The sequence below is a fragment of the Symphalangus syndactylus genome, chromosome 5, assembly GCF_028878055.3.
Source record: "Symphalangus syndactylus isolate Jambi chromosome 5, NHGRI_mSymSyn1-v2.1_pri, whole genome shotgun sequence".
In the NCBI taxonomy this organism is placed as follows: Eukaryota; Metazoa; Chordata; class Mammalia; order Primates; family Hylobatidae; genus Symphalangus; species Symphalangus syndactylus.
In genome coordinates this window covers 127,821,871-127,846,878 of record NC_072427.2, presented here as the reverse complement: position 1 = coordinate 127,846,878, position 25,008 = coordinate 127,821,871, and the positions used below count along the sequence as shown (strand labels likewise).

The following is a 25,008-nucleotide window of genomic DNA, read 5'->3' as shown; positions in this document are numbered from 1 at the left end:
GGTGATCCCTGGCAACCCGATCTGGTTTTGGCTGTTTCTAAACATTAGAGAATGGAAACTCGGTGGTGGCCCTAAGTAGCCTGGTTTTGGGCTCTCATGGATGCACTGATAGAAGGTGATACCTGTATGCTAAATATGAGAAAACTCCAGCAACTCCAGTTTCAACATATTGAGGAGATGCTTCTGTTGCTTCCCAATTTGCCCATATGAAGACATCAAAAAAGGACTTAAGGATTCAGAGAAAGAGAAATCTTATGTTAAAGAAAAGAATTAGATTTTTGGAAGAAAAGCTTATAAGAGCTCAATTAGATGAAGAAACAAGTTTCGTGGAATAGCAACAAGTAAATAAGGCCTATTATGTATATTGAAAGATTTGTGGCCGGGCGCGGTGGCTCACGCCTGTAATACCAGCACTTTAGGAGGCTGAGGCGGGTGGATCACAAGGTCAGGAGATCGAGACCATGCTGGCTAACACGGTGATACACCATCTCTACTAAAAACACAAAAAATTAGCTGGGCATGGTGGCAGGTGCCTGTAGTCCCAGCTACTTGGGAGGCTGAGGCAGGAGGATGGCGTGAACCCGGAAGGCAGAGCTTGTAGTGAGCTGAGATTGCGCCACTGCACTCCAGCCTGGGCGACAGAGCAAGACTCTGTCTCAAAAAAAAAAGAAAAAAAAGAAAGATTTGCATTAATAGAGATGATTTAAAGAGCAAATTGGATAAAATAAGTAAACACAACTCTGAATCTTTAAAAGTATTGAATAAACAGATGCAATCTAAAGAAGTAGAACTCTAGCTAAGGACAGAGATGGAAACTCAACTGGTGATGAGGAATTCCAATCCACCTTCATCAAACTGGGAGGTGGAAAAGTTAAGCTGTAACCTGAAGATCCACGGTTTGGAACAAAAGTTGATGAGGAAAGAATGTAAGGATCTCAAAATAGAACTACTCAAAAACCAAACAAACCTATCTGTATCAGGAAGACAATCTTGAAGGGCGGAGATCTCTGAAGAGTAAGAACTTCAAGTGATAATACGCAGAATGTATACTGGCAACTGAAGAGATAAATGTCTAATTTATATCTGGTGACTCAAGTGCTAGCTGAACTATTAAGAAAACTGGAAACCCCAACTGCAATCAAGAAAGCCTGCACCTCAGTAGGATGCATTGAAGACCCTTGGAAAGACGGCACAAAACTGCACATGATGAATTTTACTGCAATATATACAAGACTTCCCCTTCTCTCACCAAATAGCAAAGCTCTTTGTTATACTACATCTTCCCCTTTACCAGGAGATATAAAGGTTTTATCAGAGAAAGCAGTCCTCCAATCACGGACAGATAATGAGAGAGCCATTCCTAATGAGGGCACACACTCTTATGGCAGAAATTCTCTGGAAGGGCCGGGCGCGGTGGCTCACGCTTGTAATCCCAGCACTTTGGGAGGCCGAGGCGGGCGGATCACGAGGTCAGGAGATCGAGACCACAGTGAAACCCCGTCTCTACTAAAAATACAAAAAATTAGCCGGGCGTGGTGGCGGGCGCCTGTAGTCCCAGCTACTCGGAGAGGCTGAGGCAGGAGAATGGCGTGAACCCGGGAGGCGGAGCTTGCAGTGAGCCGAGATTGCGCCACTGCACTCCAGCCTGGGCGACAGAGCAAGACTCCGTCTCAAAAAAAAAAAAAAAAAAAAAAAAAAGAAATTCTCTGGAAGATCATTTTGAGTATTCCCAATCCGTCCTGACTCAAGTGAGACAGCATTTAGGGAAATTAAAGTAAAATTTTGCCTTCTAACCAGTGTGCCACTACTGCATTACTTGGATCAACATAATCAAAATTTCCTTTATAAGACTTAACTCTGAAAAGACTCATCATTTGATCACAAAGACACTGTCTCTCAGTGGTTTTCTCAAGAAATTCTTAACAAACTAAACATAGATTTTGATTAAAATTTTGTAGAGGTCTTTAGTACATGCATTTGAACATACTGTATGATATTATGTAGTTTATTTCCAGTATGAAAGAATACCCTCCAGCTCCATATTCTAAGAAACAGATACATGCTACTAATTTCTTTTTTTGATACATGGCCTCACTCTTTCACCTTGGTTGAAGCACAGTGGAATGACCATAGATAGCTCACTGCAAACCTCAACTCCTGGGCTTAATCAATCCTCCTGCCCTAGCCTCCCAAGTAGCTAGGACTACAGGAGTACACCATTACAACCAGTTAATTTTTTTTTTTTTTTATCTTTTGTATAGACTGGGTCTCTCTATGTTGCTCACACTGGTCTTGAACTCCTGGCCTCAAGCTATCCTCATGCCTCAGCCTTCCAAAGTGCTGGGATTACAGGTGTGAGCCACCATGCCTGGCCTGCTACTATACCAATTAATAAATACCTTGGGCCCAGAAGTTCAAGACCAGCCTCAGCAACATAGTGAGATGCCATCTTGACAAAAAAAAAATTTAATTAGGCTGGGTGAATTGGGGCACACCTGTAATCCTAGCACTTTGGGAGGCCTAGGAGGGTGGATTGCTTGAGGCCAGGAGTTTGAGACCAGCCTGGCCAGCATGGCAAAAACATGTTTCTATTAAAAATACCAAAAAAAGTTGTCCAGGTGTGGTGGTACACACCTGTAGTCCCAGCTACTCAGGAGGCTGAGGCACGAAAATCGCTTGAACCCAGGAGGTGGAAGTTGAGAGGTTACAGTGAGCCAAGATTGTGCCACTGTACTCCAGCCTGGGTGACAGAGCGAGACCCTGTCTCAAAAAAAAAAATTTTTTTTTTATTAATTAGCCAGGCATGGTGGCACACATCTGCAGTCCTAGCTACTCAGGAGGCTGAGGTGGGAGGATTGCTTGAGCCTGGGAGTTCCCGGTTGCAGGGAGCTATGATCATGCTACCTCACTGCAGCTTGGGTGACACAGCAAGATCCTGTCTCTCTCTCTCACACACACACATACACACACACACACACAAATTAATAAATAAATAAAGATAAGGTGTTTAAAAAAGAAGAAAAACTCCTCTTTATACCATAATTTCCAAATCTGAGAATTTACATGAAGAAAACTATCAAAAAAGTAGAGCAAGATTTATTTTTAAAAAGATGTTCATGGAGGTGTCATAAAAGTAATGAATTCTAGGCCAAGTGTGGTGGCTCATGCCTGTAATCCTAGTGGCATTTTCGGAGGCTAAGGAGGGAGGATCTCTCGCTTCAACCTGGGAGGTTGAGGCTGCAATGAACTGAAATCACACCACTGCACTCCAGCCCTGGGGGTCAGAGTGAGCTTTCGTCTCAAAAAAAAAAAAAAAAAAAAGGTTAAACAAACAAAATGAAATGCCATATGCTGCCATTACACATCATAATATTAAATAAGATTTTTCAGCCAGGCACGGGTGGTTTATGCCTGTAATACCAGCACTTTGGGAGGCTGAAGCAGGTAGATCACTTGAGGCCAGGAATTTGGGACCAGCCTGGGCAACATGGCCAAACCCCATCTCTACTAAAAATACAAACAATTAGCTGGTGTGGTGGGGTGGCATAGTCCCAGCTGCTCGAGAGGCCGAGGCACGAGAATTGCTTGAACCCGGGAGGTAGAGGTTGCAGTGAGCCGAGATCACGCCACTGCACTCCAGCCTGGGCAACAGAGTAACATTCTGTCTCAATTAAAAACAAAAAACGAAGGTTATTACTGGAAAGGTTATTACTGGGAGAGGATTTGGGAGAAATTAGGATTTTATACTAATTCTGTACTGCCTGATTTTTGTACATCAAGTTTGTATGATGTAAAAAAAATCAATGTCCCTAGTACTATGCTAACAAATGCTTCAGCGGGTAAATTGAGGGTATATTTTATCTGTGTTCACACTGCACCCTCTGGTGTTTCCACAGAGAAAAGGCTCTAAGTAGACACCTACCTAGGGTTTATTCACATCCTTTGTCTATTTCTGTTGTTTTTGGATTGGACATATTTTTCCCAGATTTGTAATACCTCTTTGTATATTAAGGAAATTAGCCCTTATGGGAGAAAAACTTGAAAAAATTATATAAATTACATCGTTACTTTTTATTTTGAAGAAAGATAACTACTATTTGATCATTTATATATTACAGCAGCTAAATACCAGACTGTAGGGTGCCCCAGTCCCATCCGCCCCTCCCCCAATTCCACTCCTGGCTTGCTTTCTGTGTCCTGACCAAAAATCACAGAGTGCTTTGACTGCTCTGTGACACAGCCCAGTGCAGGGTTTTCCTATCGGGCTTGAACTCAAACCAGGACCTTAAACATTTCCAGACACTGATAAAGGTATCTAGGTTGCTGCTCAAAACACTGAAAGAAACTGGCCTCAGCCCTGAGTCAGATTCCTTAAACCCTCATATAAACTCCATACCCAGACCCCCTCACTGTGGATATACCTAGGTAGAACACCCCTTATATCTCGTCCATTGCAAGGATTGGTGCAATGCTCTACAAGTTCCCTCAATAAATGCTTTAGACTGATTACTCCAGTTAGTGGTTCTTTCTTTAGAATCCCAACTGGCCCCAACTTGGGACAGTTTGGGGCACTCCCTTGTGGGGATTCCCCTGCCTCCACTTTTAGGTTGACTCCAACCACAGGTTTGGAGGGATAAAACATAGACTTCTGAAGAACCAATGTTCCCTATGAATATTTGAAAACCAACTGAATTGGAAAATATGGAACTAGGACTAGATCATGTAAAAGCCTGCAATGAGAAGGCCTCTCATAAACTGGTCCTAATATAACGGCAAGGCCATGTTTGTGTGTCTTTTTAAATTAATTTCTTGTTTTTCTTTGAGACAGAGTATTGTTCTGTCACCCAGGCTAGAGTGCAGTGACGTCATCACGGCTCACTGCGGTCTCAACCTCCTGGGCTCAAGCGATCCTCCCACCTCAGCCTCCAAATAGCTGGGACTACAGGTATGTGCCACTATGCCCAGCTAGTATTTTAAATTTTTTATAGAGATGGGGTATCCCTATGCTGCCCAGACTAGTCTCAAATTCCTGGGCTCAAGCGGTCATCTGGCTTCAGCCTCCCTAAGTGCTGAGATTACAAGCATGTGCCACAATGCCCAGTCTAAATTTAATTTCTTAAACAAATGTAATATATTACAAGCAATTTGGAAAAAAGAGGGAAAATCACTCACCACTTTTCATCCTAATTAAATTACTGCTAATATGTAGTGTATTTCCTTCCAAGTAAAAAATATATTTTAAGATTCTTTTGTAATTCATAAGCATGATGATTGGGTTTTCACACACAGATACATATAATTTTTAAATAACTTATTAACTGTTATCATAACGTACATAAAATCCTTGTCTCCTTTCTACAGAGACAGTATAGTGTGCTATATTATGAGATAGTATAGTATTCTACATAGTAAATACCTGGTATAGTATTTAATGACTACCATTTAAATGAATGGGCTCTGACTCAGTTCAAATCCTGCTTCTCCCCTACTTAATAAAGTTTGTATGACTTTGGGGAAATTGCTTATCTTTCTAATCATAGATCTCTTTTTTTGTGTAATGGGAATGATTATAATGCTGTCGATCTCATAGGAAAACTGAAAATTACATGAGATAAGCACACAATCAGTGCTCACAGATTTCTACATTGAATTGAATATCAATGAAGTTTATGAATTCAATACCTTTCGGATAATTCTTTTTTGTGCTCTGTTGCTAGTTCACTGTTTTCCCTAAGGGTCTTTATTTCATTTGGTGTTACTTCATCATGCTGTGGATAGAAAAATAAATCACATTTAAAAAAATCGTCATTCCAATGATCCAATCAGTAATGTTTTTAAAAAGGAAAAATAAACTGGCAATATATATATCAAGAGTCATAAAAATATTTACACATTTAAGTCCACTCAATCTAGCTTGGTGGAGAAAATTTACAAAATTTTGTCCACACACACATGTAATTATACTATATATTTTTAGAGACACATAAAGAAGACCAGAATTTTAAATATACCAGCTGTGGTTATGTCAGATAAGTAAAACTTTAACTGATTTTTTTCTCCTTTCAATTATTGAAATTTCCTCTAATGTGGTTATATTACCTTCTAGTCACAAAAATAAGGAAACATAAAAACTTGCTACTAATTTAAACTTTCTTAAAATCCCTGACTTAAGGATTCCTGTGAGCTACAAATCAAAAATATAAAGTAAGCTGAACAAATTATATTTCTCCTTCAAAAGGACAGTGAAGTATTTAGTTGTAAAGACGTAAAATAACTAAATGTATGTTAAGCTTTTACTAAATAATTCTGTGAAAGCAACTTAAATACTGGTACCTATCACATAATCTATTTATTTTATATACCAGTAAGAAGTTTCTTTTCTTTTTTTTTTTTTTTTTTTGAGACAGAGTCTTCCTCTGTCACCCAGGCTGGAGTACAGTGGCACAATCTCGGCTCACTGCAACCTCCGCCTCCCAAGTTCAAGCAATTCTACTGCCTCGGCCTCTCGAGTAATTGAGATTACATGCACCAGCCACCATGTCTGGCTAATTTTTTGTATTTTTAGTAGAGACGGGGTTTTGCCATGTTGCCCAGGCTGGTTTCGAACTCCCAAGCTCAGGCAATTGGCCTGCCTCAGCCTCCCAAAGTGCCAGGATTACAGGCACGAGCCACGGCGCCCAGCCACCATTAAGAAGTTTCTGTAGTTAAAAAAAAAACTTAAATCCACTCCAAACAATAGTAATGCTCCCCAGATTTACCCCTGTTATTGCCATTCAATGAATACCTTCCACGTATATATGCTATGGTTACATGATTATAATTGGCTAATACTCATATCAACCAATATTTTGAAAGAATCGACAAACTCTTTTATCATGTAATAATATAACTTCGAGTCAATGTCCATACAAGCATGTTTTAGTAATTTTTTAGTAGAAAAAACATTGGATTGGGTTAGAGCTGAGAAAATTTGGCTCCACTTTGCTAGTATCTGCCAATGTGTACTAAAATGGGTCATTATATTTTCTTTACCTTAGTTTTCTCATGTATAAAGCTAAATGATGAAATTAATGATCTTTAAACTCTAAAGTTCTGATAAAGTCAATAATTACCACCAAATAACAACCACTGCATTACTGCTCACGTTCCTGGAAACACTGTGAAAAGTCAAGGATTAGATATCTCAGTCCTTAGTACAGCATACTATTACCTCCTGGGCAAAAAGACTGAAAGAACTATTATTTTCAGATGATGGTGCCTTGGGAAGAAAAAGCAAATTAATGACAGAAATATAAAATATATAAGTTTGATAGCCTGATTTTGGACATAATGTAAAGGTTTTCTATATGATATGGCTGTGGGTTTAAAGTTTTAAAAAACAAAAAATAAAAACAAAAGATTTTCTCCCTAACTCTTTATTGTGAAAAATTTCAAACTTACCAAAAAGTTAAAGAATAGTACAATAGGCCAGGCGCAGTGGCTCATGCCTGTAATCCCAGCACTTTGGGAGGTCAAGGCAGGCGGATCACGAGGTCAGGAAATCAAGACCATCCTGGCCCACATGGTGAAACCCCGTCTCTACTAAAAATACAAAAAGTAGCTGGGTGTGGTGGCGGGTGCCTGTAATCCCAGCTACTTGGGAGGCTGAGGCAGGAGAATCACTTGAACCCAGGAGATGGAGGTTGCAGTAAGCTGAAATCCCACCACTTCACTCCATCCTGGCGACAGAGCGAGACTCCGTCTCAAAAAAAAAAAAAAAAGAATAGTATAATAAATACCATATACCTTTCACCTAGATTCACAAAGTGTTAACATTTCCAACACCTTGAGTGCCTCCTCTCTCTATTTATTTTTGTGGAACCACTTGAAAACATTTGCAGATATGACATTTCCACTCTCTAATACCTGGCATGTGTTTTCTAAAAATATACATTGTTTTATCTTTACAACACCACTATCACACTTAAGAAAATAAAATGTAATACAGTATCACCCATTATACAGTTCATCGTTAAATTTTCCCAATTACTCTCCAAATGTCTTTTATACCTCTTCTTTATTTCTCTTAATCTACTATGCTCCTATTGTTTTTTTGTATCTTATGATATTAACTGATGTTAGAGTCCAGGTCGGTTAATTGTTTTGTGGTATGGTCCATATTCTGGATTTGTCTGAATGTTAACTCATAATTAAATTCGGGTTAAGTGTTTTGAACAAGAATACTACACAGATAATATTGTGTATTTATTATATCATATCAGACTGAACATAATGAAAGGTTGCTCCAATATTGGTGATGCTAAGTTTGCTAAGTTAGTTAAATGGTGCCTGCCAGATCGCTCCATTGTAAAGGTACACTGTTTAACTATGTAACTAATAATCAATCTGTGGGTGATAATTTGAGATCATAGGTTTAGAATCCATTAATGACCTTATCTAAATCAATTATTATATTGAGGGCTTTAAAATGGTGATTTTTCTATTTTATCTTTCTTTCTATATTTACTAGCTGCTATTTTTGTAAAGGAAAATTTTCCTTATCCCACCCTTATCTTCCTTATTTTCTTCCTTCTTTCCTTTCTTCCTTCTGTCCGTCCTTTTTTCTTTATGTCTGCTTTTGGAGTATCATATACACGTATGGAAGGCTTCACGAATTTGCGTGTCATCCTTGCACAGGGGCCATGCTAATCTCTGTATTTCTGATTTTAGTATGTGTGCTGCCGAAGCAAGCACATGGATTCTTTTTACCTAACATATTATAATCCATTATTGTCATTATTAGTTTTAATTCTCAATTGTTCCCAAATTTGGCTATTACCTAAAGATTTTGAAGTAAGTCAAAAGCATAAGTAAATCTGAGGCAGGATGGCGAAAGCTACAAAACAGCTATTTTTCCAGTATTGTACACTATTTTTTTCTTTTTTTTCATTAATCAGGCAGCCCCTGAACAAGAATAGGTTCAGACAGACTCTTGTACACATTTATTGAGGGGTGGTATTCAAAACATTGAACAAACAGCATGTCACAGAAATTAACCAATCAGAATCTACACTGGCAGTAAAGAACTGGTAAATACTATGCACCTGTTATTCTCTTCCTATTACTAACAGAAGCAAATTTTCAAGTTTCTTATAGGAATAATTTTATTTATACAAAATAACCTCAATTTTACTAATGTACTACTATAAAACAATGTCGAACCAAATAATATTCAATAACAGCATGCCCTTTAAATTTCTTAATCTGGGCCGGGCACAGTGGCTCACGCCTGTAATCACAGCACTTTGGGAGGCCAAGGTGGGCAGATCACTTGAGGCCCAGAGTTCGAGACCAGCCTGGCCAACATGGTGAAACCCCGTCTCTACTAAAAATACAAAAATTAGCCGGGTGTGGTGGCACACGCCCATAATCCCAGCTACTTGGGGGCTGAGGCAGGAGAATCGCTTGAACCCAGAAGGCAAAGGTGGCAGTGGGCCGAGATCGCATTGCTACACTCCAGCCTGGGAGACAGAGTGAGACTCCGTCTCAAAATAAATAAATAAATCTCTTAGTCTGATTCATTGGTGCTAACATGTCACAAGTAAACACTTTAAAGATAACTTTGCTTTCAGAAAATGTTGAAACTGCAGATTCTAATCAAGTACCTTAATTTCCTCTTACCTGTTCTATCAGATGATGTTGGTCTTGTTCCCAAATAAAACTACCAATTTTTCTTCTTATTTCTGTGGTGAGAAAAACAAATCCAATATGTTTTTTTTTGGAATCTTCTGAATTTTGCTTAAAGTCTGAAAATTCTAGGCCAGTGTTATTCTATTTGCAACAAAATCACATAACACACTTGTTAAAATGCAGATTCCTATTGAATCAGATCATTGAGGAGGAGCTCTGGAATTTGCATTTCTAACAGACTCTCCAGATGATTCTAATACACTTTGCTAATCATTGTTGTAGATGTTTCCTGCTAGAATATATCTATATCTATATTTGTATCTCTATATACATTAGATGTATATATATATATAATTGAGATATGTTCATCCACTCTTATATCTATATTTGTATCTACATATACATTAGATATACATCAATATCTATATCTGTATCATTAGATATACATTAGATGTATATGTATACACATATACAGATATACATCTGCATATATAGATATATATCTATATAATAATGCATACGTATGTATATAATGCATTAGATATATATTAGATGTATATCTAATGTCTATATAGCTATAGATATTGATACAGATAGAGATATATAAATATAGATATAAAAGAGAGGTGGATGAACAATATGTCTAGTAAACATGGTAGTACAGGAATTCTACAATGATAAGCATGTCAAACAACAATGTCATCATCCAAACTCAATGATCCCAAAGTTTTCACAGTAGCCAAAAGGACCAAAAAGGTAATATTACTCTAGACTTCTGCTGTCCAGTATGGCAGCCACTAGCTACATGTAGGTACTGAGCACTGGAAATGAGTGGTTAATCCAAATTCAGAGGTGCTGTAAGTGTAAAATAAATATAGGATTTTGAAGACTTAGTATCAAAAAATAATGTAGGGTATCTAGTTTTTATAGATTATATATTGACATGATAATATTTTAGATATATTAGGTTAAATAAAATATATTCCTAAAATTAATTCTACTCACTTAATTATTCAATTAATTTTTTTAGAGAAGGAGGTCTCAGCATGTTGCCCAGGCTGGAATGCAGTGGCTATTCACAGGGGAGATCATGGTGCACTGCAGCCTCAAATTCCTGGGCTCAAGGAATTTTAAAATTCGCATTTTAAAAATGCGAATACATGGGTTTATTATCATAACCAATCTTTAAATATCAGAAGAAAAAATTAGAAAAATAATGAAGAGATTCAAAACTAGCAAAGAATACATTTATTAAACGCTCACCACATCAGATACCTTAATACATTATCTTATTTTTAGAAATAATTTGAAATTATTAAAATAAATAGAGACAGGGTCTCACCATGTTATCCTGTTGCCCAGGCTAGTCTTGAACTCCTGGGCTCAAGTGATCCACCCACCTCAGTTTCCGAAAGTGCTGGGATTACAGGCATGCCCTACCTCGCCCAGCCTATTATCTCATTTTATCCTCAAAACAACTTCAGAGAAGTAACTTGCTAAATGGTCACAAAACTAGTAAGCATCAGATCGTAGCCTGGGAAGGCAAGATCTGCATCTGTTTTATTCTCCACTGAATCCCCAGCACCTACCCAGGTTGAAACCTGGCACACAGGAAGAGCTCAATGAATGTAAGAATAAACAATACATAAACAAAGTCAGGATATACACCCAAGGCAATCTGATCCAAAGTCCATGCTTTTTCCACTTAGGTTAAATAGATACAAAATTCAAAAATATGTGACTGAGAACAAAATAAGTACAGTTGAATTTGTCTGTTTAACAGAGATGAGCCAGATTTGGCTGTCTAACAGGGATTGGCTGAATGATCTTTGCTAACCTTTTTGCAGGCACGCAGGAGGAAGAATGAAATGACCCAAAGCCACCGAGTTTTTTATTTCGGCATTAGCTACTGCAGAGAGATAGTAGGCATGAAAAACTGTAGCATTATCTTCTATGTAATCAAGGCTCTGATATATTCTAGGAGAAAGAAAGGAAATATTTTAGGTTATGAAACAAACAAGAATGTATTCAACCTTTCAAAAGAATAAATAAATAATTGGAAGTAGGGAGACAATTACATTGAAGCATACATGTATGCTGTCCTTTTCTGGCAAGGAAGGAAAAACATATGGCATAAGATACTACTTTCTGGGGACCTATATCTGGCACATCTCAGCTTTACAGGGTTGGTTAATGACCATATGAATTAGGAAACTTGATCTAAAACGGTCATGTTCACTGGGCATCAACAGTGGATTGAGCTAGCAGTCTATGGGGCTTATCCATGGTCATTGCTATAAAGAGGGATCAATTAATCCTGAGGTGAAGAGTGCTCATGCAGTCAGAGAAACCTTCACATACAGAAAGCAACATATTTTCTGTAGATGGAGATAAGAAGAGCATTACAAGAAAAAGACATGCATGAAGGCACAATAATGGCAGTTCGGGTTGACTGGGCTACGGAAGGCATGAGAAAAACTGGGAAATAAACAAGGTAGGCACAGCCACGATCTAAATCTGTAGGAAATCGTGGGGGCAGGAGGAAGTGGGGAAAGGAGGGTGGTAGGGCCCTGATCTGATGTCTGGTTTGTAAACGAAATCTGACAGCCATGCGAAGGGGGATCTCAGGGAACAGATTCAAGGCACAGTAACGGCTTAGGAAGTTACTTTGATAGTCCCGGCCAAAAGGGAATTAAGGTGCTACTAAGTTAGTGGCAGTGAGGATGAAGAACAATTACAGGGATCTAATTCATGGTATTCGGCCACTGACTGATTCATGGCGTAGGGTTATTATTCAAAGTTTTGGAGAACACAGGCCCTGGCGCAGGTATGGCAGGGACTACGGGCACCTGCCACCATGCTTGGCTAATTTTTTGTATTTTTAGTAGAGACGGGGTTTCACCGTGTTTGCCAGGATGGTCTTGATCTCCTGACTTCGTGATCCGCCAGCCTCGGCCTCCCAAAGTGCTGGGGTTACAGGCGTGAGCCACCGTGCCCGGCCATGAAATGTTTTTAAGTCTCCAAGTACATATGATTTTCTACTTATCTAGTTGTTATTGATTTCTGGAGTTCGAGACCAGTCTGGCCAACATGGTGAAACCCTATCTCTACTAAAAATATAAAAATTAGCTGAGTGTGGTGGCACGCGCCTGTGGTCCCAGCTTCTTGGGAGGCTGAGGCAGGAGAATCACTTGAATCCGGGAGGTGGAGGTTTCAGTGAGCCGAGATTGTGCCACTGCACTGCTACAGCATGGGCAACAGAGTGAGACTCCATCTCAAAAAAAAAAAAAAAAAAAGGTGTTTTTTTGTGATCTTTTCTCTTGAAGACCAGGAATAGTTCATCTTTAAATGTCCCATTTTACTTCATGTGCCCTTCACAATTGTAAATTATTCTTCACCTTTTTTATCCTAATACATGCATAGTTACATTGATATATTTGTTTTTAGCCATAACAAGTTTTGATGTGCATTCTTGACAATATTGTTTGCTTCAAAATCTACAAAGGCTAATGATTTTTCTAGCTTATGACTTAAAGTTTACTGTTTCAAGAGAATTTTCCCAAATACTCAGTTGACTCAAGTTTATTTCAGCATAAATGTCTTGCAACCTACTTTTAAATATTATCTCTTATTAGTTTATTCCATTATTTTATTACTTTTTTCCTGGGACTCCAACTTTGTGAATAGTGCCTTTGCTTAACTTTGATTTCTACCACTTTTCTGTGACCTCTTCTTTCCTTATGTCATTTTCATTCTCCAGGTGTTTTTCTACCTTTCTTCAATGCTAGTCATTATATTTTCATTTGAGTCTATTCTCTTTTGTGACCTCATGGTTCCCTTTTTCTTTAGGAGATAACTTTGTCTTTCTTTCATTTATCTTCTGGCTTTAATTAACTATATTTTCATTTCCTTATGTTTTTGCCCATTTTTGTTTGTAGTTTTTAGATATCTGACTCCAGGGGCTTTTCATATCCACAAATGCTTATTTGAATAAATTTTATTCTATTTGAAGTGTTGGCTTAGAATTTTATTCTGAGTTATTGTTATTTTATTTGGGGAGATTTGAATTAGTCAAAGTAGATTGGATCTGACTTTTTATATATTTATTAATGATTTACGTAAGTTACATGAACTTGAAAATTTCTTAGACTGATTTAAATAATTTATGAACACTCTTAGACTGATTTAAATAATTTATGAATACTCCTGACCTCAGGTGATCTACCCGCCTTGGCCTCCCAAAGTGCTAGGATTACAGGCATGAGCCACCACACCTGGCCTATCAAACCTTTCAGAAACAACATACAAAGCAAAACAATCATAAGGTGGGTAGCAAATTCAAAATACTCTATAATATGCAGAGGGCTTTATATCCAGCCAACTACCCTTGTGTAGTACCAGGACTACACAAGAAAGTATTAAAGATATAAGAACATATAAAATCATTTACCTACAAGCCTTTCTTGAAGAAACTACAGGATGAGTTTCATCCAAACAAATATTACTGGGAAATCCTCATTAAAATGATGGGTGTGAGTATTCACACATATTGTAGCTCTAAGGCTAAAATGCAAACAGGACAAGGGTGAGTTACTAATATGGAAATCTTATATATTGTGTAAGTTAAAAATAATGAAACTAAAAATGAGACGAGAAGAGAGAGAGAAAGAAGAAAGTAGAATAAGTTAAATTTTTTTAAATACAGAAGCAATTAATACAGGACTTGTAGAAAAGGAAACACAGCAATTATAATAAAAATAGTTATAAAATATTGTGACACAGTTGAGGCCAAATCTATCAAAAGTTATAGTTATCAATACGAATGGCTTAACTACCAAAAAAAAAAATCACTTTGAATCACAAAACACTGCCCAAATATTTGCAGAATATAAGAGACACACCAAAATCAAAGTGATTAAGAAAGGATAAAAATTTACACACAAGGCCGGGCGCAGTGGCTCACGCCTGTAATCCTAGCAATTTGGGAGGGTGAAGTGGGCAAATCACCTGAGGTCAGCAGTTCAAGACCAGCCTGGCCAACATGGTGAAACCCCGTTTCTACTTAAAAATATAAAAATTAGCTAGGCATGGTGGCGGGTGCCTGTAATTCCAGCTACTCAGGAGGCTGAGGCAGGAGAATCGCTTTAACAAGGTGGAGGTTTCAGTGACCTGAGATGGTGCCATTGCACTCCAGCCTGGGTGACAAGCGCGAGACTCTGTCTCAAAAAAAAAAAATTATGCACAAAGGCATACTAGGCAAATGAAAACATTAAAAAAACAAGGTATAGCAATCCTTATGTAAGTAGTATTCAGGCCACAAAACATTAAGCATGACAAAGAAAGCAAGCTTTTAATGCTAAAACCCCATTCAGGATGAAGATACAATACTTATGAATGTCTGCATACAAAAATCACATTCTGTGTAAATAGAAACCAGAGGCACTAATGAGTAGTTAGGAAGGCTGTCATCATTGGGAACTTTAAAACTCCACTCTCAATACAACACAGATCAAGTGGACAAAATAACTAAGGATATAGAAGACCTAAACATCATACAATCAATAAGGAAAATCTTAAGAATAAATACAAACATTACACCCTTAGAGAATATACTTTTTTCGGAGACACAGTCTCACTCTGTTGCCCAGGCTGGAATGCAGTGGCACGATCTCAGCTCACTGCAATCTCCAACCCCCTGGTTCAAGCAGTTCTCCTGCCTCAGCCTCCAAAGTAGCTGGAACAACAGGTGTGTGCCACCGTGCCTGGCTAATTTTTGTATTTTTAGTAGAGATGGGGTTTCACCATGTTGGCCAGCTGGTCACGAACTCCTGACCTTGTGATCCGCCCACATTGGCCTCCCAAAGTACTGGGATTACAGGCGTGAGCCACCACGCCCAGCCTAGAGTATATATTTCGTCAAGAACACATAGAATAGTCACAAGAAATTATCATATAATAGATCACAAAGACATATCTGCAAGTTCCATAAGTACAAATATTATAAACAACACTTGCTAGTCACAATGCAATGACACTAGAAATTATTAGCAAAGTCATAAACAGACTTTCCGGAGGAAATTTTTTAAAATTCCTAATTATGGAGTAAAAGGGGAGATAGAAAAATTCTAAAACAATGATAATTAAATTATTACAGATTAGCATCTACGGGTCCATTTAATGTAAAAGTCAAAGGAAAATTCTCAGCACTGTATTAGACCATTTAAACATTGCTGACAAAGACATAAAGACATACCTGAAACTAGGAAAAAAAAAGAGGTTTAGGTGGACTTATGTTTCCATGTGGCTAGAGAGGTGTCAGAATCACGGCAGGAGGTGAAAGGCACCTTCTTACATGGTGAGGGCAAGAGAAAATGAAGAGGAAGCAAAAGCGGAAACCCCTGATAAACCCGTCAGATCTCGTGAGACTTACTCGCTATCAGGAGAGGAGCACAGGAAAGATTGGCCCCTATGATTCAATTACCTCCCCTTAGGCAGCTCCAACAACACCTGGGAATTCTGGGAGCTACAATTCAAGTTGAGATTTGAATGGGGACACAGCCAAACCATGTCAAGCACATTTATTAGAAATGAAAGAATTCAATATATGATTTAATTTCACAGATGGAAAATATAGAAAAGTAATACAATAAAAAAGTAATACAAAACAAAAAAACACAAGAAAAGTATAATAAAGATGAAAGGAAAAGTAAATGAGATAGGGAATAGAAAAACAAGAGTGAAATGCAGTCCTCAATAGAACTATATTAGTAGCGCATTAAATGTAAATAGGTATATGACCCTAACCAAAAAGCACAGAAGACCAGACAGAATATAAAAGCAAGAAACAACTGAATTCTTGTTTATTAGGTACAACATTTAGATATGATGACACAGATAGATGAAATTGAACAAATGGGAAATGAAATACCATGCACATTATAAGCAAAAAATTCTATGTAAATATCAAACATCAAGACAAAAGGGACAAAGAAGGACAGTTAATAATGTTAGAAGTGTCAATTTATCAGTAATACATAAAAATTATCGCTACACATGTGCCCCCAAACAGAAGTAGAATATAAAATATTTAACAACTAATGGGAGAAAAGAAACTCCAAAATCATAGTTGGAGATTTTAATACTAATCTTCCAGCAATTAATAGAAGAGGTGACAAAAAAAACCATTTCCAAATAAATGATCTGATGAATGCCATCAACTACTTTAATCAAAGTAAAATGTATTTATAAAAATCCTAAACGTTGAGAATAAATATCCTTTCCAGTCCAAATGCAATATATTTACCAAGATTTTGCACATACTGCGTCATAAAACAAGGCTCAATAAGCTTTAAAATTTAAAATTTTACAGAATATGTTTGCTGACCAAATTTATACTAAATTACAAATTAACAGAAATAAAACATCTAGATATTCCCCAATATCTGGAAGCTAAACAACTCACTTTTAAACAACAGATTGCTCAAAGAACACATCACAACTAAAAACAGAAAATATTTCGAAATGGATGAAAATTAAAACACAGCGTATCGATGTTTCTGAGAGGTATGGAAAACAGTGCAGATGTATAGATTTATGTATATGTTAGGAAATAAAGCAAAAGCTCTATGTCAATGCTACATTTAAATCTTAGGAAGCTAAGCAAAGCAAAAAGAGCAAATTTAGATGACAGTAAGTAGGTAGAAAAAAACATAGGTGACAGAAGGAATTGATGAAAATGAAAGCTAATGAGCAATAGAGAGAAACAATGAAAACAAAAGGGTTTTTTTGGTAACGATCCATAAAATTGGTAACACTTTAGTACGTTACTAATATCTAGAATGAAAAGGAAGCTACTATTACAATTGCAACAAAGGAATGGACAATTCCCAATGTACCCAACGTATTTTAAGTGACCAGCATAACCCCAGAAGCAAACAATATCCCTACGAACATAGATGCTAAATTTCTTAACAAAATATTGGCGAATCAAATGCAGCAATTTTTTTTTTTTTTTTTTTTTTTTTTTGAGACGGAGTCTCGCTCTGACGCCCGGGCTGGAGTGCAGTGGCGTGATCTCAGCTCACTGTAAGCTCCGTTTCCCGGGTTCATGCCATTCTCCTGCCTCAGCTTCCCCCGTAGCCTGGAGTACAGGAGCCCACCACCACGCCCAGCTAATTTTTTTTATTTTTAGTAGAGATGGGGTTTCACCATGTTAGCCACAATGGTCTCCGTCTCCTGACCTTGTGATCAGCCCGCCTCAGTCTCCCAAAGAGATGGGATTACAGGCGTGAACCACCGTGCCCGGCCTGCAGCAATATTTTTTAAAGGTAATCCTAGTGACCAGGGTATCTGCTAATATTAGAACATTGATTGAGAAGAAATTGAACCCTGAAGATTGAAATGGGGAAACACAGGCAAGCCCCCAGTGAAAGAGTGGACCTCAAACTAAATTTACGGAGTTCTCCCCTCTCCATCCCCTGGTCAAAGCAGCCCTTCAGCACTCAGCTGAGGAGGGTACCTCCCTTTGCCTGAAGAACATGTAACGCCCCCCTGTGAGGTAGTTGACTTGAAAGACACTGCTGAGTCTCACCAGAACCTATTTTAATAACAGTATCCCAATTTATATAGACATTAAGTGGGATCAAGGCAGAAGCAATAGAAAGTTAGATCAGGCTGTGATATAAGTTAGTTATAAAGTTAGATCACTGCTGTGAGAACAGCACCAAACCATCTACGACCCAACACCTCCCACTAGGCCCCACCTCCCAACACCTCACCTTGAAGATCAAATTTCAGCACTTATTTTGGTGGCGGCAAACAAACCATATCCAAACCACAGCAGCCAGTTTACTAAATTCTCATTAGCCTGTGCAGTCAGAAAGATCTAGGTCCAGTGAACAGAAGTCTGACTTAAATCATCAAAAGAGAGTTACGGCTCCACAATCAATTCACAAACTAGAACCAGTTTATAGAATTCTTTCCTTTGAATTAAGAGGAAAGGTTCCCTTGAGGAAGGAACACAATACAATGTCAGAAACTTGTAATGCTGATTTTCCTCCCAGCCATCCCCAAAGGCACCCACAGTCCTTTGTCACAGTGGGTGCCTTGAGGAAAGGGAAGTAATAAGACTTTTAAGGGATTGCTGGCTCTAAGCTGACACTAATTCCTGAAGATGAATACTACCTGTTGGCCCATCAGTCAGAATAGGTCTTCATGCAGGTCAGGTGATTGATGGACTTTTAGCTCAGACCTGTCTCATAGTTGACCGACTGTCTCCCTGAACCCAACCTGCACTAATTTCCTTAATTCTGGAATTCATAATTGGAAGAGACAGTCTCAGCAACTGGCAGAATCCCCAAATCCACAGTTTTCCAACCCGTGGAGTAAGGGCTATTATGGTAGGCAAGGTCAAGGAGAAGCCCCTAGAAGTGCTGCTCTTTCTATAAAAATAATTAGCCACAGGCAATACCGCATTCTGGAAGGATTGCAGAAATCAGTGCTACCGTTAGGATACAGGGGTGATGATTGCACCACATTCCTGTTCAATGCACCAATTTGGTCCATGGAGAAGACAGACCGATATTGGAGAATGGTAGTGGATTATCATAAATTATTCAGATGGTGACTCCAGTTGCAGCTGCTCTTCCAGATGTGGTTTTGTTGCTTTAGCCAATCAACCATCCCCTGGTACTTGATTTGCAGCTACTGATCTGAAGAATGCCTTTTTTATTTTCTTTATACCTATTAGTGAAGACCACTAGAGGCACTTTGATTTCAGCGAGCTAAGCTAGAAATACATTTTTTCTATCCAACCACAGGTGTTTATCAACTCCAGCCTATATTTGATCACCTTTCCTTTCCACAGCACCTCACACTGGTCTATTACTTTTTTTTTTTTTTGCAACAGAGTCTCGCTCTGTTGCCCAGGCTGGGGTGCAGTGGTGAGATCTCTACTCACTGCAAGCTCCACCTCCTGGGTTCACGCCATTTCCTGCCTCAGCCTCCCGAGTTGCTGGGACCACAGGCACCCACCACTACGCCCAGCTAATTTTTTTGTATTTTTTTCTTTTTAGTAGAGACGGGGTTTCACTGTGTTAGCCAGGATGGTCTCAATCTCCTGACCTTGTGATCCGCCTGTTTCACCTCGTCGTTACGTGGCCTTGTCTCTGGGCACTGCATCCCTGGTGCCTGTCTCTCTTCTCATCAAGACACCTGTCCTATTGGATGAGGGCCCCACCTACACGAGCTCATTTACCTTTAGGAGCCCCCTAAAGTCCCTGTTTCCAACTACAGTCACATTGGGGGTTAGGACTTTAACATATGAATTTTAGGGGGACACATTCGGCCTGTAGCAGACATTTCAGTTGTTTCTCATGTCTTAATTTAATTCAAACTTAGCAGTGAGAGCTTCAGTAATCTCAGCCTCTGCTATCTCTCATAGCTGGGTAACTAGCCTTTCACAGGGTCTCACCTTGCTTGCCGAGGGTAAGCGTTAAATCACCCTTGTGACTGGCAGCTTTAAGCAAATGCCTCATGAGGTAATAACCTACATTGGTCACATTTATTTTTTATTTCCTTTTTTATTTTTAAATTGAGACAGAGTCTCACTCTGCCACCCAGGCTAGAGTGCAGTGGTGTGATCTCGGCTCATTGCAACCTCCACTTCCCAAGTTCAAGGGATTCTACCGCCTCTGCCTCCTGAGTAGCTGGGATTACAGGTGCCTGCCACCATGCCCAGCTAATTTTTTTTTTGTATTATTAGTAGAGATAGGGGTGTCACCATGTTGACCAGGCTGGTCTCGAACTCCTGAACTCAGGTGATCCACCCACCTCGGCCTCCCAAACTTCTGGGATTACAGGCATGAGCCACCATGCTGACCTTATTTCTTTATTGCAAAATAAATAGAAAAAAAATTTTAAGATGTAAAATTATATTAAATGAAAACCGTCTCATCTTCCATTCCTATCCCACTATCATATATCTCCTAATTTTCATATTTTCCATTATTTTCATAAATAAGGGCTGTTTCTTTTATGAGTTACTGAAAACAATTCAAATTGGCTTGTAAAAAAGTGAAAATGAATGACCTCTGAAAAATGAACATTTTCAGATTTGTCTGGATTGGGTTTCAATTTTTTCTTTTCCTTTTTTTATTTTGAGACAGGGTCTTGCTCTGTCACCCAAGCGGAGTACAGTGACACAATCTCGGCTCACTGCAGCCTCAATCTCCTGGGCTCAAGCAATCTCCCCACCTTAGCCTCCCAAATAGCTGGAACTACAGACATGCACCACCACGCCTGGGTAATTTTCATTATTTGTATAATGAGATTTTCCATGTTGCCCAGGCTCGTCTCAAACTGAGCTCAAGAGATCCACCCACCTTAGCCTCCCAAAGTGCTGGGGTTACAGGCGTAAGCCAGTGTGCCCAGCACTTTACTGTCTTTTACTATATATCTCTTATATGGGATGAAGCACAATGATTTACCAGGCCTGAGTTATGTGACTAATTTTATGGTGTGGATTGGGATGGATAATGTGTTTTCTGAAAAAAAAAAAAAAAAAAAAAAAAGGAAAGAAAAAAGAGAAAGAAAGAAAGAAAGAAAAAACGCAAGATACTGTTAACAGAAAAGGAACAGGTGATAGGTAAGTCAATATTACAGATATTCACATTTAATGACAATTTAAAATATAATGCATATATTTCATTTTTTTCTTTTAACTGACGCCCAGCTCATTTTTGTGTTTTCAGTAGAGATGAGGTTTCACTATATTGCCCAGGCTGGTCTCAAACTCCTGGCCCCAAGTGGTCCGCCCACCTTGGCTTCCCAAAGTGCTGGGATTACAGGCGTGAGCCACTCTGCCCAGCCTATATTTGTTTTTTTTTATTGTGGTAAAATGTTTGTAACATAAAACATACCATTTAACCACTTTAAATGTACAGTTCAGTGCCACTAAAGTGCATTCACAATGCTGTACAACCATCACCATTATCCATTTCCAGAACTTTTCCATCATCCCAGACAGAAGCTCTGTATCCATTAAACAGTGACTCCCCAGCTCCTAGTAACCATTATTCCGCTTTTTGTCTCTGTGAATTTGCTTATTCTAGGTACCTCATGAAAGCAGTATCATACAGTTTTGTCTTTGTGTCTGCCTTATTCCACTTAGCATAATGTTTTCAAGGTTCATCCATGTCGTAGGCTGTATCAGAGTTTTATTCGTCTTAAGGCAGAATCGTGTCCCTTTGTGTGTATTGTACAGATGGTCTCGATTTATGATGGAGTTACATCTCAATAAACCCACTGTAGATGGAAAATATCGTGTTGCAAATGCATTTAATACACCCAACCTACTGAACATCATAGCTTAGCCTAACCTACCTTAAACACGCTCAGAACACTTAGATTAGCCTGCAGTTGGGAAAAATCACCCAACACAAAGCTTCTTTTATAATCAAGTGTTGAATATTTCATGTAACTTATAGAATACTGAAAGTAGAAATCAGTATGGTTGTACGGGTACTTGAAGTACAGTTCCTACTGAATGGGTATCACTTTGCACCATTGTAAAGTCAAAAAATATTAAGTCAAACTATCGTAAGCTGGGGACTATCTGTGTTTGTTTTTGAATAGATAGTACATGCACAGAGTACAACATTCAAAGATGCAAAGGACCTAGAGTGAAGAGTAAATCTCTCTCTTATCCCTTCCTTCTCCCGGCCCCAGCTCCCCTCCCAAGAGACTACCAGTGTGACTGCATTCTTGTGTATCTTTTCTGAGAGTGTCTGCAAACTCAGCATCTAGGTTTAAATAGTATTTAAAAATATATTTTCACACAAGTATTAGTACACCAGGCATATTGTTCCTGCATCTTGCTGGTATCCTCTTTCTTCACTGCCCCCTCCTTTTTTTTTTTTTTGTTTGAGACAGAGGCTTAGCTCAGTGTGCTAATCCAGAGTTTTTTTGGAGAAGGTTTAGGGGAGGGGAAAAGGTTGATATAATAATGCAGGGTTGCTCCTCGGGGTATCGATCTAGAAACAATTTTACGGAACTTCAGTTGTAAACTCAATAACATTACTTTTATAATGGTGATGGCCATGTTGTTGTTTCAATCAGTTGCCTCTTTTTAAAAGAAATTTTTATGGAAAACACATTCAACTATCATTAAAAAAATGAAGTTAAGCTGTTGGGACCATTTCTTTAAGATTTAACAAAAGTTCTGCCTTTTAGGTAGTTGAAGGGAAGTACACCCCGTATTCAGCACATGTTGAGTTTTCTACACCAGGAGTTTTCAATATGTATATTGATGAAAACAAGCTCAATTCAAACTGGACAGTTTTAAGATAATGTTAAAATCAGCACTTTTAGAGACAACAAAGGCCAAGAATCAGTACAGTAGTATTCCAAAATGATTTTCTCTAGAAATTTGAAAGTGGGTCGAATAGAATGTTTTCAACTGCCAGTACAATCTTTTGTGGAAGATACTTTGAAATCACTTTCTAGTTTGTTAGTAAAGTTCTCTCTCTTTCCAGAGCTGCAAGTTTTAAAGTGTTACTTATACAGACCAACAAAGAATAGTGCTGAATTAAGTGGCATTTAGTATCTAGAAGCCATTTTGATCCAAGAAGCTACTTAAGTGTCAAAGTCAGCATGCAGCACATGTACCTTTTCTGTAAACAAGGGTGTGATATGAAAGCTGCTTTTTTAAGAAGAGTAAAGGCACATTCCATGTACGTAAGTGAATTTTTAAAATAAATTGAGGCAAACAGTTAAAAGGTTTTATTTTTAGAGCAACAAGTTAACTGTAAATATTTTAATGTTAGTTTGCTCATCTATGATCTGAGATCCTGCCAAAGTGAGAAAAATGTCCCCAAAATACAATTTAATGCATTGGGAAGAAAAATTTTAACAGTAATTCCAGCCACAATCTTTAGATCACCCTTGTAATGTGTTATGGGTCCATTTTTCCTGGAATAGTTTAATCTAAAGCAGTTTCCCCTGTTTTGGAGATTTTGTAGTTAATTTTAATTTTGGCTATTGTTTGGAAAAGATGAGCTGCCTGTGTAGATATGAAGTATAGTTTTTCCATAAAACAGATGTTTATTTTGTATTAAAAATACCACTGTGCTTGTTTTACACCATTTGTATACATGTGGTGATATTAATGCTAAACTGTAAAATTCAGGAATTAAAATGTGACCCTGTAATTCCATAATTGATGTTTGTGTTTGGTTTGTTGTAAATATAAATTAACTCCATTTTGAGATATGTCAATTTTACAGTATCTTTTAAAAGCCAATAAAATTATCCATAAATATTTATTATAAACTGCTAGGTCATACCCCAATTTTAATGAAATAATTCTAAACAAATGCGGGTCAACGGCACTTTATCACTGACTGCTTATAGAAGGTAAGCCTTGGGGAAATCATAGCATCACAGTATGGAGCTTTTCTCACCTCTTCAGTTAAAGGTGTACATATAATAAGAAAGAAAGACCTTCCACCTCATAAGGCAGTTGACTCAGGATATTTTAAACCAAGATCAGTAAAGTTCCCATCCACTTTCTTTGAATCAGCAAGTTTTATCGAGACCCATCTTTCAGCTTTTAGTAAATTTCTTCTTATAATAAGCCCACATGTAAAACACTTTCCTAGTTACTTTTTGTTTGTTTGTTTGTTTGAGTCTTGCTCTGTTGCCCAGGCTGGAGTGCAGTTGCATGATTTCGGCTTATTGCAACCTCTGCCACCTGGGTTCAAGCAATTCTCTGCCTCAGCCTCCTGAGTACCTGGGATTACAGGTGCCCATCACCGTGCCAGGCTAATTTTTGTATTTTCAGTAGAGACAGGGTTTCACCATCTGGGCCAGGCTGGTCTTGAACTCCTGACCTCACGATCCACCCGCCTCAGCCTCCCTATCTCTGTATCTTTTTTTTTTTTTTTTTTTGAGACGGAGTCTCGCTCTGTCGCCCAGGCTGGAGTGCAGTGGAGCAATCTCGGCTCACTACACACTCCGTCTCCCGGGTTCACGCCATTCTCCCGCCTCAGCCTCCCAAGTAGCTGGGACTACAGGCGCCCGCCACTGCGCCCAGCTAATTTTTTTGTATTTTTAGTAGAGACGGGGTTTCACCACGGTCTCGATCTCCTGACCTCGTGATCCGCCCGCCTCGGCCTCCCAAAGTGCTAGGATTATAGGCGTGAGCCACCGCGCCCGGCCTATCTCTGTATCTTATGAAGACCCTTTTTCTTTCTGAAGAGCTGCCATAAGCCTTAAACATTTAAATCATCAGAACCTTTTCTTGTAGCAGAAATGTGAATGTTTTCTTGAAGTACAGGTTAC

General features: G+C 38.5%; 1 long non-coding RNA gene, 1 other non-coding gene and 1 pseudogene across 2 annotated transcripts; 1 reads left to right on the top strand and 2 right to left on the bottom strand.

Annotated features, from left to right (window-relative positions):
* Positions 1–177: 177 nt before the first annotated feature.
* On the top strand, positions 178–1,855 carry LOC129481592 (5-azacytidine-induced protein 2-like; annotated as a pseudogene).
* Positions 1,856–5,682: 3,827 nt separating this feature from the next.
* On the bottom strand, positions 5,683–14,234 carry LOC129481593 (uncharacterized). The gene is made up of 3 exons (XR_010121241.1): positions 14,120–14,234; positions 11,507–11,646; positions 5,683–5,768 (listed from the first exon to the last, which is right to left on the bottom strand). It is a non-coding gene; the product is annotated as an uncharacterized lncRNA (long non-coding RNA).
* On the bottom strand, positions 8,632–8,733 carry LOC129483611 (U6 spliceosomal RNA). The gene has a single exon (XR_008658129.1). It is a non-coding gene; the product is annotated as a U6 spliceosomal RNA (small nuclear RNA).
* Positions 14,235–25,008: the final 10,774 nt, after the last annotated feature.